The sequence below is a fragment of the Vicugna pacos genome, chromosome 12 (genome assembly GCF_048564905.1).
Source record: "Vicugna pacos chromosome 12, VicPac4, whole genome shotgun sequence".
NCBI classification, from domain to species: domain Eukaryota; kingdom Metazoa; phylum Chordata; class Mammalia; order Artiodactyla; family Camelidae; genus Vicugna; species Vicugna pacos.
Genome location: NC_132998.1, coordinates 13,612,283 through 13,627,894, shown reverse-complemented (window position 1 = coordinate 13,627,894; position 15,612 = coordinate 13,612,283). Strand labels below are relative to the sequence as shown.

At 35.1% G+C, this 15,612-nt stretch overlaps 2 protein-coding genes across 5 annotated transcripts in view; both read right to left on the bottom strand.

The window, feature by feature from the left end:
- LOC102538735 (olfactory receptor 8S1-like) overlaps positions 1 to 15,612 on the bottom strand; it is a 39,137-nt gene that overhangs the window by 5,260 nt on the left and 18,265 nt on the right. Inside the window, exon 1 of one of the 4 annotated variants that reach the window (XM_072972897.1) lies at positions 15,110 to 15,192. The exons of 2 other annotated variants lie outside the window; for them this stretch is intronic. The gene's annotated coding sequence lies outside the window, so the exon portion shown is untranslated. Of the gene's footprint in view, positions 1 to 10,235; positions 10,340 to 15,109; positions 15,193 to 15,612 lie in introns of those variants that run through there. One more of the 4 variants, XM_072972895.1, reaches the window with a different exon arrangement.
- Positions 1 to 15,612, bottom strand: part of ZNF641 (zinc finger protein 641) — a 105,026-nt gene that overhangs the window by 71,196 nt on the left and 18,218 nt on the right. The window lies entirely within an intron of this gene.

Here is a 15,612-nt window from a genome sequence, read left to right as displayed (position 1 = left end):
CTGACATGACACTCACTTTATCTTAAAGGGCACATGTAGGCTGAAAGTGAAGAGATAGAAAAGGTATTCTAAATAAATAGTAATCAAAAGAGAGCAGGGGTGGCTATACTTATATCAGACAAAATAGTCTTTCAGTAGAAAACTGTCAAAAGAGACAAAGAAGGTCATTATGTAATGAGAAAAGAGACAGTGCACCAGAGAGAGAAATTCATTCATAAGCACCCAACACCAGAGCACATAAACATATAAAGCAAACATTGACGATCTGAAGGGAGTAACATAGCAATACAATAAAAGTAGAAGGCTTCAATAACAGATCATCCATACAGAAAATAAATAAGGAAGTAGACTTGAACAACACTATAGGCCAAATGAATCTACAAAGATGTAATATTACATTCAAAAGCAGTAGAATATGCATTCTTCTCAAGCACATATGGAACATTATCCACAATTATACGTTAGGCAACAAAATTTGTCTTAACAAATTAAAGAGGACTGAAATCATACCAAGCATTTTTTTTCAATCACAGTGGTATGAAAGTAGAAATTAAAAACAAAAGGAAGATAGGAAAACTCAAAAATATATGGAAATTAAACAATGCACTCTTGAAAATCAATGAATTAAAGAAGAAATTAAAAGGGAAATCAGAAAACACGTCAATATAAACAAAAGCAAAGACACAACACACCAACACTTATGGGATATAACAAAAGCAGTATTCAGAGGGAAGTTTCTAGTGATAAATGCCTACCTTAAAAAAAGAAGAAAGATCTCTAAAAACAACCTAATTTTACACTTAAAGGAATAAAGCATAAGAACAAACTAAGCCAAAATTAGCAGAGGAAGGAAATAATAAGAGTAGAGAAGAAATAAGTGAAATAGAGAATGGAAAACAAGATACAAATCAACAAAACCAAGAGTTGTTTTCTTGAAATTATAAAATCAACAGCCCTTAGCTAGACTAAGCAAGATAGAAAAGAGAAAATTAAAATAAATAAATAGAATCATAAATGAAAGAGACATTGCAACTGATACCAGAGAAATACAAAGGGTCATAAGAAACTACTATCAAAAATTATGTGCCAATGAAGTACACAACCTAGAAGAAATATATACATTTCCAAAAACATAAAACCCACCAAGACTGAATCAAGAAGAAATAGAAAGTCTGAATAGGCCAATAGCAGATAAGGAGACTGCAACAGCAATCAAAAACTTCCCAACAAAGAAGAGCCCAAGGCCAGATAGCTTCACTGGCAAATTACACCAAATATTTAAAGAATTAATACCCATCCTTCTTAAACTCATCCAAATAATAGAAGAAGAAGGAACACTTTCAAATTCATTTTTGAAGTCTAGCATTACCCTGATTCCAAAGCCAAACAAAGAGACTACAAGAAAAAAAGTATAGGCCAATATCCCTAATGAACTTGGATGTAAATATCCGCAACAAAATATTAGCAAACTGAATTCAACAGTACTCTTAAAGGATTATACACCATGGTCAAGTGGGATTTATTCCTGGAGTGCACAGATAGTTCAACATACACAAATTAATCAATGTGGTATACCACATTAACAGAATGAAGGATAAAAACCACATAATAATCTCAATAGATGCAGAAAAGAACATTTGACAAAATTCAATATCCATTTATAATAAAAATTCTCAAGTGTTGAGACAGCATACCTCAACATAATAAAGACCATATATGATAAACCCATAGCTATCAGCACACTCAATAGTGAAAAACTGAAAGCTATCCTCTAAGATCAAGAGCAAGGCAAGGATGCCCACTCTTGCCACTACTCTACACAGTATTAGAAGTCCTAGCCAGGGCAGTTAGGCAAGAAAAAGAAATAAAAGGCACCTAAACTGTAATGGAAGAATTTAAACTGTCACTATTGGCAGATAACACAATTTTATACATAGAAAGCTCTAAGTACACCAAAAAGAAACTGTTAGAACTAATAAATAATTCAGTAAAGTTGCAGGATATAAAGCCAATATAGAAAAATATTGCATTTCTGTAAACTAACAGCATACTAGATGAAAAAGAAATTAAGAAAACAATCTCATTTACAATATCACCAAAAAGAATAAAATACCTAGGAATAAATTTAACCAAGATGAAAGATTTTTAGGCTGAAAACTAAGACTTTGATGAAAGAAACTGAAGAAGACATACATAAATGGAAAGGTATCCTATCTTCATGGATTGGAGGAATTAATATTTTTAAAATGTCCATGCTAACCAAAGTGATCTACAGATTTAGTGCAACCCCTTTCAAAATATCAATGGCATTTTTCACAGAAACAGAACAATCCTAAGATCCATGTGGAACCAGAAAATACCCTAAGTAGCTGAAGTAATTTTGAGCAAGAACAAAGCTGGATACATCAAACTTCCTCACTTCAGAAAAGATCACAAAGCTACAATAATTAAAATAGTAAGGTCCTGGCAGAGAAAAGAGACACACTGGACAGAATAGAGAGCCCAGAAATAAACTTATGCATGCACAATCAACTAAGCTCTGACAAGACTGCCATGAGTACACAAGGGGGAAAGGATAGTCTCTTCAATAAATGGCATTGGTAAAACTAGATATCCACATGAAAAACAATGAAATTGGAAACTTATCTTACACTATACACAAAAATTAAAATTGATTAAAGGCTTAAACGTAAGACCTGAAACTATAATTCTACTAGAAGAAAACACCATGGAATGCTGCTTGTTATTGGTCTTGGCAATGTTTTCTTGAATATGACATCAAAAGCACAGGAAATAACAACAAAAATACACTGGGACTACATCAAACTAAAAAGTTCTGTACAGAAAAGGAAACAATCAACAAAATGAAAAGGCAACCTAAGAAATGGGAGAAAATATCTGCGAACCATAGATCTGTTAAAGGGTTAATTTCCAACATAACGAGGAACTCTTACAACTCATTAGCAAATCATCATCACCATTTGATTTTAAAATGGGCAAAGGATCTGAATAGACATTTTTCCAAAAGAAGACATACAAATGGCCATTAGGTACATGAAAAGGTGTTCAACATCACTACTTACCAGTGAAACACAAATCAAAATCACCAACAGATATCACCTCACATCAGTTAAGATGTCTATTATCAAAAAAAAATACCCAATTATTGGTGAAGATGTGGAGAAAGAGGGAACCCTGATATGCTGTTGGTAGGAATGTAAATTAGTAGTCACTTGGGGAAACAGTATTATAGCTCCTCAGAAAATTAAAAATAGAACTACCATATAATACAGCAATTATCTGGGTATATTTCCAAAGGAATTGAAATCTAGATCTTGAAGAGATATCTGCACTCCCATATTCATAGCAACATTACTCACAGTAGCCAAGACATGGTAGCAATCTGAGAGTCCACTGACAGATCAATGGATAAATAAAATGTCATTAAATACATATAATAGAATATTATTCAGCCTTAAAAAATGAAATCCTGCCATTTGCAACATGAATAAACCTGGAGGACTATATGCTAAGTGAAATAAGCTAGGCACAGAAGGAAAAATACTACATGATACCTTCACATGAGGAATCTAAAATATACAAACTCATAGAAACAGAGTAGCATGGGGTTGCCAGTGTCTGGGAGGAAGGGGAAACAGAGTTATTAATCAAAGGGTACAAAGTTATATCACATTAATAAATTCTAAAGATATACTGTACAGCATAGTGACTATAGTTAATCATGCTGTATTGTATATTTAAAATTTGGCTGGGTAGATCTTAAGTGTCATTATCATAAACCAAAAAATTACAATAATAATAAAGAGGGTAGGAGGAATTACAGCTTTTTCTTTATCAATCACACCTCAATAAAGTGCTTTCAAAATTATTTTAAAACTTCCATTTTTACTGTGGCAGAAATATCACCATTATTGGTTTACTTCTTCAATCTCTATTTCAAAATTTAAAATATACAGCCCTGGGAACATAATAGGTTTGTTTCTATATATTAACACTATTATATGGAGGAAATTAATTGGCTCCTGCCTGACCCTGAGAAGTGTTAATTTCTGAATCAGACAAACAAAGGGTACCAACATAATTAATAATTCATAACTGTTGCTCAGAATGTGATAGTGAAAACCATGAATGAAGGAAGGAATGAATGAAGGAAGGAAGGAATGAATCAATGAATGAGTGAATGAAAGACACTGCTTTTGGAACACAAGCCAATCTATGTAACCAGACACAGGCTTCTAAATGGTTTCTATTAACTTGAATTCTTTTACTTTAATGATGGGCACTTAGCATTATAGGGAAAGTATAAAGTTAGAGGGGCCAAAGATAACTATCACCCATTATTTACACGTGTCCTGATTTTGTTTTGTGTTTTGCTTCTTTGCTCAATTAGATACGCCCTGTATCTATCGTGGGTTAAGGGAGGTGTTTTGTTAGGGCTTTTTTGCAAAGCTTTACTAAACAAACCTGGAAAGCCACTGTATTATCACATTAAATTAGACTGTAGTAAAAATTACCTCAGATTTATATACACATCATAATGATTTTCATTGTGCAATCAAATGACAAGATTTTTAACAGTATTCTACATGAGAGAGGACTAGCTGTATACATCACATAGTAACTAAGATAACCGTACGGGGTTTCCGGTTTCAGCTCACAAGGAAGAGCAATAAAGGACAAAGCTTACTACCTCATGTCCACGGTACCCTATAGCAGTCATATTTGCCCCAGAAGCATGGGTAACACGGTGAGGCTGCCCACAGCACAGCACAAAAAGAATTATGCTATCACAGTTTCAAGCTGAAATACTATCTCAGATGATAAGGAAGTACTACTGTGTTTCAAAAGGTTACAAATCTCAACCGTTAAAACACAAATCTAATGTTAGATATAACTGAATTATTGTTGATCGTCTCATGTGTGTCAGTGGGAGTGGGGTTATGTAGGAGAATATCCTTATTCATAGGAGGAGAAACTTTAAGTATTCAGGAAAGTGTTCTGGTGTCCCAACTTACTTTCTAATGATTCAGCAGAACAAATTACATACATACATATATACATACATAGAGAAAAGATGATAAAATACATGTGATAAGATGCTAACAATTCGTGGATCTAGATGAAAGTTATATTACTCTTTCAACTTTCCTAAATTTAAAATTTTTTTTCAAAATTAAAAATGTTTTTAAAATTCTTGAATAAAAACCATCACAAATTTAATGGCTAAGTTTTACTTAAACAGACTTTTCTACTATGGAAGTTCAAATTTAAAGCTAAGCAATATTTAATAAAATACAATCATTTATAGAAAATAGTTACAATGTAACTAAGTTCCCATAGTTACAAGGCCATTGTGTTCGCAATATAAATCTGACAGTAAAACATTATTCTCGGTTAAAACACAATCCCTCTACATCCACCACACACACTCCAAATAAACAAATTATGTATTCAAATACATAATTAATACAACTGTTTTTGTGCTTTTCCTTTTTGTTTTTGTTAAGTGAAAGTTGTGAGTTCTCACTTCTGTACAAAATATGAATAAAAAATATATATAACTTGCCTAACATATATAAAATACATGCTAGGTAAAATGACAGAAAATAGAGAAGCACTGAGGAATCACACTTCAAATCCCTACAATTGAAACAACAGAGATCTAACATTATGTTAATGTGATGTAAAATCAGTTGGTTGTGGGAGAAAATCCAACCAGTTACTTGCCCTGCACAGGTCGACCAAGTAGGTGGAACAACCGCTTTAATATTCGTGTTTAATGAGTACCCAGCCTGTGATGTTCCCTGTGTCAGCCCTCACTGCCAACACGGTTGAGCCTTAGGACCTTTAATTAGCAGCATTAGACCTGTATTTGCACAGTCAAAAGGGTCCAAAAGAAGCAACGAACAATCACAGAAATGGAAAACACTTCTTGAATTACTGAACTGTTTGGTTCTCTCGATGATTTTTAAATATTTTAAATAATTTAATTTTTAGGTAAGAATAAAAGAAAATGTTGAAGTAGAAACCTATAAAGAGGTAATTGTGCAGTTACTCCACAAATATAGATCAAAGTGAGCTTTAGAGTGTTGTAATTTTTTTGGCATGTATCCTATTGATAGAGTTTCTTGTGTTTATTATTTTATATTGACATCAGAAATTAGCACATTGCCAGCAAGGATATATTTATGCTGACAATAATTCCAACTTCTGTTGTAAAGGAATTAGAAGTCTATCAATGCAAATGTACTATATGCTGTATAGTCAGTTTTGACTATTTACTTCTTGGTTTTTTAAATGTGTTATGAGTACAGAGTGGCAAGATTTTCACTTATGAAAACAAGACCCACCAACTATACTTCTTATTGCAATGTATGTGTTTCTTAAAGATATTACTTTACAGTATTAGTTTTTCAGGAAGTACTGGCAACTCATAAAATCACAAATAAATCTATAACATCTGATATAAATGCTGTGATATATATTTTTTAATTGCCAAAAAAATGCATCTCTCTGGAATTCAGGGTAGAGAGGAAATTTTAATCTATAAGGATTAGAAGTATGCGCTTGATGTCCTGACCTGCTCACATGGTAATCTCAGTGACCCCAGCCTTTCCAGGCCCTGGTAGAATGCACGCTCTGTGCTAAAAGGCAAGGAGAAGCAGCAGAGGCATGGCAGACCTCCTGGGAGGCACACATATGTGGGGCCCTATCCTACCTTGGTATTTTCTAGATATGTGAGCTTTGAAAAGATATTTCATTTTTTAATTTCAAGTTACCCATCTGCACATAGGTATAACAATACCCATTTTGCAGTGTTATAGAATTTGATTGGATAATTTACAGAAAGGAAGAACTTTAACAAATTCAGTTTTCAATTTGTTTTAAATGCTTAGCATTTCAAAGGAAGAAGAGATGCACATCTGAGAAGCTGACCATAACATCTTCAGGAACAGATATAAACTAGTATCCCCGAGGAGGCAGCATTGCAGGAGAGCTCTGGGCCAGTGAAAGAGTTTAGATGAGAGGAATGAGACATAAAGTAAGTGTCTTAGAAAGTCATAAAGAGACGGAAGGGAGAAAAGAAAGCAGAGCAAGGAGTTGGTTAAAAGCAACAAAAACATGAGAGAATTTAGGGAGAATGGTATTATGCTCTTGGCTCATATTCTGGAGCTCAGAGTTAAAAAGGGAACATATCTTAGCTCAGCTGATTGCCATCAAGAGAGGATATACCCAACTTCTCAACTCTGTGAATAGTATAGTTTTCAATCTAGAAAGTTGGATAAGAAAAAAGAAGCATGTTTACCCAGGCTCCAAAAGACCTGCACACAAATCTTCATAACCTTTTTCTAAATTCTGCTTGAGAATCATCTTGAAACATTCAAATTTTTGAGCAATTTCTCTCATCTTTCTTAATCCTGATCACACAATCATTTGTCCACTTAATTTCCTCTATAAGTAATATTTTGCTGTTTCATTATCCAAATAAAGGATCCTTCTGTGTAACCTACTAGGGGAAGTAGCTGGGTTTAGACAGTCAGTGGGTGGAGGATTGAATGGAGAGTCTAAGAGGAAACAAGATAATTTTAGGTAGTCTCTGGAGTAACGCAAGAAGTTTGCCTTTGGACTCATTAACTAAAAAGAACTTGCTTTTAGAGTAACAGGGGACTTTATTATGCATCATCTTTGGAAATTCTGAGTGAAGCAATCACTGAACTATTTAATGACAAATCCTGCTACTCTGATGAGAGTTCCAGACGAACAGGGAAAAAGAAGAAGAAAATTAGTTCCCTGTGTTCCTACACGAGGATTTTCCCACAGGCCAAACACACGGTGGATGAGCCCTCTGGGGTTCACCATGGAAGCTGAGAAGTGACTGAGTTTACTTTCTGATCATCTTCCCATGTGTATGTTACAGGTTTGTAAATACAAGTGTGTTGAGTATCAGGATAGTCAAATGAGTTAAAACAAGACAAACTCGCTTTTCATTAGTATTTCATCAAACAAGAAAATATGAAACAATCTCCAGCCACATCATGAGACACTGCACTGTTGCCTAGATGTAATGATTCAACAGATGTGCTCAGAGGCACTGTGTATACATATATGGGAGATAAATACACATACATACACAAACATACTCCAGCTTGTTTCCATCATTTAATTGTATACTTTGGAGATCTTTTCATGCCTACGCACAATATCCAGCTTATTCTTTCTTATGCCTACATGGTAACAATAGTTCAGATCTATCATAATTTATTTAACCATTCTCTTATTGATAGTCATTCAAGCTGATTCCAAATCAAGTCTATCATAATTAGTATTATACTGAGCATTACTGCACATGTTTATTGGATATGTATGCTAGTTATTTTGTAGTCTAGAACACTATATTATAATTGCTGCATCAGTATCAAAGAGATGTATATTTAAAATATGGTTTGATAGTTTACATACTCCAAGTCTCAGAAGTCTCAGTTATATACATTTACTAGTTGTGTATTTGACTCATCTCAGTGTGAGGTATCTGTATGGGCTCAACAAGACTCTAAATCAGTGCTAATTTCATGCTGCTAGCATGTAAAGAGGAATGTGAAAACACGAAGCTCAGAGCCCTGTCTGGGAAGTCATTCAGCCTCTCAAAGGAGACCTCCTCATCTCGGGGAGAACAGAAAGCTTCCTTTGTCTATAGTTACAGCACAAAATCACTTAGAGAAGACATGTAATCTAAAGACAGTGTATTTATATCAGCACACTGACAGGAAAAATGTCAAAATAATTTTTGGGTTTTTGTCATAATAATTAATCTTTACAACTAGAGCTGGCACAGATCAACACCAATTCCAGTGTAAATTTCCAATGAAAACCAAGCATTTCTTATTTGACACACTACTCTACTACAAACACAGGAATGACAGATAAAGTACAAAAAGAATTTTCCACGTATTTGAAATCTAATCTTGTAGTACTCCATTTTATGAATATTTCACAATAAGTTATCCATCATTCTGTTAGCAGGTATTTGAACTGTTCTAGTTTGTGGCTGGTATGGATAAAGCTGCTATGAACATTATTATAAAATATCTTTGGTGCAGACATATGTGCTCATTTTCCTTGTACATTACTTAGACGGACTTGCAGGGCCATAGCATACCTATATATTTAGTTTTATTAGAAACTGGCAAACTGTTTTCCAAAATGATTGTAAAATTTTGCAAGCTCAGCACCAGTGTGTGAGGGTTTCAGTTGCTTCACATTCTTTTAATATTTCGCATTGTTTATCTTTTTTAGGCTTTTTAAATTTTAGCATATCAGATGCACATGAAATAAAAAATTCATCATGGTTTGTGTTTGAAGTCAGGGATACTGAAAAATATCCACGAAACTGAAAAGGAACTTCGAGACCAAAAAATGAAGTGGGCAATTCCATAAAATGCAATTACGAACTTACATAAAGGCAGGACTGGGCAGATAACAACCCAGAGCCATTCACAGCTGCATTTCACAACCTGAAATGGGTACAGGGGGACTTAAAGGAGGCAAAGCTAAAAACAGAATCTAACTACTAAGAGAGAAGCACATCCACAGCTCTGGGGACCAGGGTTTTTCCTCCCCCTGGGGGTCACATGACCATTATTCCTCATGGGTCATTAATCATCTGCATCAGTAAAAAGCAGTATTCCAGTTTTCATATAAGATGAAGGCAAGGGCAAAAGGCGAGAGGAGACTAACCAAGATGGTGGAGTAGGAGGACTTGGAGCTCACTTCCTCCAAAAAACACACAAAAATACATCTCCATGTGGAAGCCTCATTGAAAACTGACTAGAAACTGGCAGAAAGAATCCTGTACAACCAAGGCTGTAAAGAAGATCCATAAAGCATCAGGTAGGAAGGGAAGAGAAGGTTGGGATATGTACCCTGGGAAGGGACTCAGAGAAAAAGGAAGATTACATAGGCAGACACCTGACCTGAGGAGTGAATGGCTGGAGCCACACATTGGGCACCCCAGTCCTTGAGTCTGACACAGGGAAGACAAGCCTCCTTGGCAGGTTGAGGGCCACTGGGACTAACAGAAAGGTTGTAGGAAGCCTGGACTCCACTTGTGAGGAGCGTGTGTCCGCTGGCTTAATCCAGAAGCAGGGTTAAGAGGGCAGATTGCAGACTGCTAGAGTGGCTGCCCAGTTTCCCATGACGGCCCTAATGCTCCCCACCTGAGTCGGGCAAATGCTCCAGCCATTTCTTGCTTTATGTCGCTGCTCCACACTGGAGCGAGGGCTGCCATGATGGAGGAAAAAGCTCAGCTGTGAGACGGGGAGGTAACTCACACCCGAAGTAGCGCTGTGGTCAGAAAATATGCCTGATATGAATTCTGTTTTCTTAAATTTACCAAGGCATGTTTTGTGGCCTAGCATACGATCTATCCTGGACAATGTTCCATGTGTACCTGAAAAGACCATGTATTATGCTGCTTTCAGTTGGAATGTTCCATGTATCAAGTTCATAGGGTCTAATGTGTCATTTCAGGCCACTGTTTTCTTGATTTTCTGTCTGGATGATTTGTCAATTGATGTAAGTGAAGTGTTAAAGAACCTTACTATTCTTGTATTATTTTCAATGTCTCTCTTCATGTTTGTTAATATTTATGTATTTAGTTGCTCCTATGTTGGGTGCATATATATTTACAATTTTATACCTCTTTTTGGATTGATCCCTTTATCATTATGTAATACTCTTCTTTGTCTCTTGGAACAGTCTTTATTTTAAAGTCTATTTTGTCTGATATGAGTAAGGCTACCCTAGTTTTCTTTTAATTTCCACTTTCAGGGACTACCTTTTTCCATCCCCTCACTTTCAGTATGTGTTTCTTTAGGTCTGAAGTGAGTCTCTTGTAGGCACCTTATACATAGGTCTTGATTTTTCATCCATTCAACAGCTCTGTCTTTTGATTGGAGCATCTCCTTCATTTACTTTTAAAGTAATTATTGATAGACATGTACATACTGCCATTTTGGTAATTTCTCTTGTTGTTTCTGTAGTTCATTCTTTTTTTTTTTTTTCTTTCTTGTCCCTTATTCTCTTGCTCTCTTCTCTTGTGTTGATGGCTGTTTTTAGTGTTATGTTTGGATTCCTTTCTCTTTTTTGTGTGTCTATCTGGTATAAGGTTTTGGTTTGCGGTTACCATAGTTTCATATATTACAACCTATATATATGTGATTATTTTAAGTTGATGATCTCCTAAGTTCAAATGCACTGTAACCTTCCTACCTTTTAATTCCCACTCACCATGTTTAATGTTTTGCCATCATATTTATATCTTTTTGTTTTGTCTATCCCTTATTTACCTACTGTGGGGGTTTTTTGGTAGAGGGAGGTAACTAGGCTTATTTATTTATTTTAATGGAGGTACTGGGGATTAAACCCAGGACCTCGTGCATGCTAAGCATGCACTCTGCCACTGAGCTATACCTTCCCCCTTACTTATTGTGCAAATAGATGATTTTACTACTTTTGTCTTTTAACCTTCCTACAACCTTTATAAGTGGTTGTTCTACTACCTTTACTGTATGTTTGCCTTTGCCAGTGATATTTCTCCTTTTGTAATTTTCATATTTCTCCTTGTGGCATTGTCTTTTCCACTTAATGAAGTCCCTTTAACATTTCTTGTAAAGCCAATTTAGTGGTGATGAACTCTTTTAGTTTTTGCTTGTCTGTAATACTCTCTATTCTCTTTCAAATTTGAATAGTAACCTTGCTGAATAGTGTTTTTGTTGCTGTAGCGTCAGTCAGTACTTCATTCCTTCTTATGGCTAAATAATTTATATATTGTATGAACATATCACATTTTGTTTATCCATTTATCAGTTGATTTCTAATTTGGGGCTATTATGAATAATGCCATTGTGAACATTTATATACAAATTTCTGTGTGAACATATGTTTTAGCTCTCTTATGAGTGAAACTGCTGATTCTTATGATAACACTCTAACTTTTTGAAGAACTGCCAAAATGTTTTCCAAAGTGGCTATACTACTTTACATCCCAAATGTAAGAGAGTTTCAATTTCTTCATATCCTTTCCAACACTTGTTACTGTCTATCATCATCATCATCATCATCATCATCATCATCATTATTATTATCCTAATAGGTGTAAAGTGGCATTGTGTTATTTTGCTTTGTATTTCTCCCATTGTTAACAACGTAGAGGACTTTTCTTGTACTTACAGGCAATTTGAATATCAACTTTGGACAAATATATATTCCAAACTTATGTCCATTTTCTAATTGGGTTATTTGCCTTTTTGTTCTTAAGCTGCAAGAATCTTTAGTATAGTTGAATACTAGAATCTTGTCTGATATACAACTTGCAAATATTTTCTCCCATTCTTAGGGCTATCTTTTCAGTTTTCTAATAGTGTCTTTAAAGTGCAAAAGATTTTAATTTTGATAAAGTTCAATTTATCTATGTTTTCTTTTGCATCTTGTGGTTTAGGTGTTATATCTAAGAAGCTATTGCTTAACCCATAATCATGAATATTTTTGTCTATTTTCTTCTAAGAGTTTTATAGTTTTAGTTCTTACATTTGGGCTTTTGATGCGTTTTGAGTTAAGTCTCGTGTATGATATGGGGCAGGGGTTCAACTTTATTTTTTTTCATATAGTTAACTGTCCCCATATCATTTGTTGAAAAGTACTTTTCCCCGTTGACTGTCTTGGTACTCTTGATTGGCTATCAATTGACTACAAATATGTGGGTTTAAATTCTAATCCATTGATCTGTATATCTATCTTTAAGCCAGCATCACATTGCTTTAATTGCTGTGGTTTTGTAATAAGCAACATTTATTTCTGAACAATTATTTAGCTGGATATAGACTTCTTTGTAATATTCTCATTCTTTGAACACCTTAAATATGTCATTTCACTGCCTTCTGGCCTCCATGAGTTTTTTGTTTGTTTGTTTGTTTGTTTTGTTTTATTGAGTTATAGTCAGTTTACAATGTTGTGTCAATTTCTGGTATACAGCACAAGTTTTCAGTCATATATGAATATATATATATTCATTTTCTTAGTCTTTTTCACTGTGAGCTACTACAAGACCTTAAATATATTTCCCTGTGCTATACAGCATAAAATTGTTTATCTATTCTATATATATATACCTGTCAGTATCTACAAATCTTGAACTCCCAGTCTGTCCCTTCCCACCCTGCTCTCCAATGCTACAGAAGCCAAGGCTTGGGGTAGAAAGAAAGTCTCTCTCCCAGAGAGACATGAGAAGAACAGAAATTTTCGACAGACACACAACCAGAGAGAGTTATCAGGTTTTTCTTTCAGAATTCACAGGTATAGAGGCAGAGAGATTGAACAGAAGACTTGAGGAATAAAAAAACCTGAAGTTGGGAGGAGATCAAGCTGGTAGAGTAGAAGCACTGGGCTCACCTCCCCTCACAAACAAACCAAAACTGTAACTACATACAGAGTGACTGTCACTAAAGTCAACTTGGGAACTATCAAAACAGCTCTTCTACAGCCAAGGTTGTAAAGATATTTCCACATGGAGTCTGGTAAGAAGTAAACAGAAGTGATCTAGTCAGGACCCACATTGGGGGACAAAAAGAGGAGGGGGATATCACAGGCTAGGGAATCCTCCCTGGTAAGGAAGGGCTTCAAGCCACATACTAGGCACCCCAGCCCTGGGGTCTGACACCAGGAAGACAAGCCTCCCTTCACTGGTTTAAAAGCCCATGGGGTTTATTAGAGGGCTATAAGAGAACCAAGACTCTGCTCTTGAAGAGAGCGCACACAGATTTGCTTACTTCTGGTCACAGCATGAAGGCAGCAGATTGAAAACTGCCTGGGGCTCTGGCCAGCTTGTCAGGACTGCCCCAGCATGCATCCCAGCCTGCAATGGGGTACTGTCTTAGCCACAGCAATCAGACAAAAAAAAAAAAAAAAAAAAAAGAAAGAAAAAGCATTAAAATTGGAAGGGAAGAAGTAAAACTGTCTGATGAAATGATGCCATATACAAAGCTACAGAAACAATAAAAAGATGGTGGTTTCCAGGAGTTTGGGGGGGAGAGAGGAATGAAAAGATGGATCACAAGGGATTTTTAGGGCAATGAAATTATTCTGTATGATACTATAGTGGTGGCTACATGTCATTACGCATTTGTCAAAACCCATGGAATGTACAACATCAAGAGTGAACCCTAATGTAAACTATGAACTTTGGTTGATAATAATGTGCCCATGTTTGTCCATCGATTCTACCAAATATGACAAACTGATGAGGGATGTTGAGGGTAGGGGAGTATATATATGTGGGTAGGGAGGGATATGTGTAAACTCTGTATTTTCTGCTCAATTCTGCTGTGAACCTGAAATTGCTCTAAAAAATAAAGTCTATTAATAAAAAATACATACATACATACATAAATGATGCCATATATAGAAAACCCTAAAGTCTCCACCCAAAAACTATTAGAATTAATAAATTAATTTGGTAAAGCTGCAGGATACAAGATTAATATATGGAAATATGTTACTTTTCTATATACTAATAATAAATTATCAGAAAGAGAAAGCAAGAAAACAATCTCATTTACAATTGCATCAAAGAGAATAAAATACCTAGGAAGAAATACTGAGGAGGTAAAAGACCTATATACTCTGAAGACTAGAAGTCATTGATGAAGGAAATTGAAGATGATACAAATAAATGGAAAGATACTCCATGATCATGAATTGGAAGAATCAGCACTGTTAAAATGTCTGGAACTGGAAGGTACTATCTTAAACCCTGTTTGCCAACATACATTTTACCGCAATCTCCTCCTGTTGGCTCAGTGCACTCCCTGTGGCTGTTCTTCCTGGGTTTCCAGTTGCAGGGAGGAAGTAGGTCCCTGTTTCCTTCTATTCTCAGATTTTTAAACATATTGGGAGATTTTACATGTACCATCACCAAAAAGCAGCGGGTCCCCCTCAGAGCTACACACCTACATCTAACTTATCTCTTCTCGAATATTCACTTCCTGCCTTCTTTTTGGCACTATTACACCTATTTTTAAATATCTATACATACCACTATTTTTTCCTGCAGAAAACTGTTTTCATCCTAAGGCTATACAGTCATGATAATTCATCAATCTCTCTTGATCTTTCAAGTCAAAGACTTTTGGAATTCAAAACAAAACCAGTTCTCTCAAGGACCTAGCTCTCGAAATCAAAGCCGAACTTTTTAGACCCTGTTTTGAAATTAAAAATATAAAATTTTGAAATCCCAGTCTATCCAAAAAATTTTTTTCAAAATGTACAATAGATAAACAAGATAATACTGTATAGCAGAGGGAAATATATACAAGATCTTATGGTAGCTCACAGAGAAAAAAATGTGACAATGAATATATATATGTTCATGTATAACTGAAAAATTGTGCTCTACACTGGTATTTGACACAACATTGTAAAATGATTATAAATCAATAAAAAATGTTTAAAATAAATAAATAAATAACTGATTCTTCTTCTGGGCTCATTCCTACTGACTCTCAGAAGTAGTGAATGTCTAATGCAATGGGTGGAGGT